Source organism: Macrobrachium nipponense, chromosome 37 (genome assembly GCF_015104395.2).
Source record: "Macrobrachium nipponense isolate FS-2020 chromosome 37, ASM1510439v2, whole genome shotgun sequence".
Taxonomy (NCBI): Eukaryota; Metazoa; Arthropoda; class Malacostraca; order Decapoda; family Palaemonidae; genus Macrobrachium; species Macrobrachium nipponense.
In genome coordinates, this window is record NC_061097.1 from 35,530,743 (window position 1) to 35,532,054 (window position 1,312).

Here is a 1,312-nt window from a genome sequence, read left to right on the forward strand (position 1 = left end):
TCTTACGAAAAATTAAAAATCATATGAAAATTTAACAAAAAATTCAAGAAATGGATAAAAATGCAACACACGGCCTTAACTTTTCCGCCAGCTCATTTTCTAACCTTTCCTCTTCTTACAAAACATTTAAAATTACATTAAAAAAATAAATGAAAAATGAAATAAATCGATAAAAAATGAATAAATTGATAAAAAATTATAATACCACACGACCTTGACTCTGCTCTCGACTCATTTTCAAACCTTAAACTTCTTACGTAACATTAAAAATTACATAGAGAATACATGAAAACTTAAATGGATAAAAATACAACACAAGGCTTTAACGCTGGTGTCAGCTAATGTCTTAACCTTTCCACTTCTTACAAAAAATTGAAAATCACACACACACACACACAAATAAATAAATAAACAACTGGATAAAATCCAACACAAGGCTTTAACGTTGGTGTCAACTAAGTTCTTAACCTTTCCACTTCTTACGAAAAAAATCACATGAAAAATAAATTTTTAAAAATTAAATAAATAGATAAAAAATGCAACAGGCGACCTCAAGTCTGCTGTCAGCTAATTTTTAAAACCCTTCCAATTATATATAAAAAAAAAAATATTAAAAGCATGACAATTACATAAAAACTTAAATGAACGGATAAAAATGTGACACACGACCTTAACTTTGAAGGGAATTTACCCAGATACTATTGAAAGGTACAGACGAAATAGAATGCTTGAATGTTTACAAGCAAGCAGAAGTTCCTCCCACCAGCTGAAAACAAAATCTAAATGAAAAAATATAAACATTCTCAAGGTAACTGGTAAATACGTTGAACTATATCGAGTTCCACAAAATGCAACTCATATAACAAATTCAATCTCCCAGATTAAGCAGCGGAGAAAATTCAAGCTATAACGTAACTAATACAAAAACCTTCGATGGCGCGACCTGCAATTCTACAGAAGAGGAAGAATAAGAGGGAAAACAAGAAAATGAAGAAGAAAAGGAGGGAGAACAAAAAAGGAGAAGAAACAAAAATGAAGAAAAAGAAAGAAGAAAACGGAAGACAGAGGCAATAGAAAGAGAGAGGAAAAAGAAGAAAAAAAATAAAAGCAGCAGCTAGACAGAAAAAAGAAATTGAAAATGAAAAAGAATGAAGAAACTGATGTAAAAAATTTAGAGGAAATTTAAAAAAGAAAGAAGAAGAAACTAAATAAAAAAAATAGTAAAAGAAAGAACTGAAGAGGAGGAAAATTAAAAAGAAAGAAAGAAAGAAGAAACTGTATAAAAAAGAAAAAGAAAGAATAGAAGAAGAAG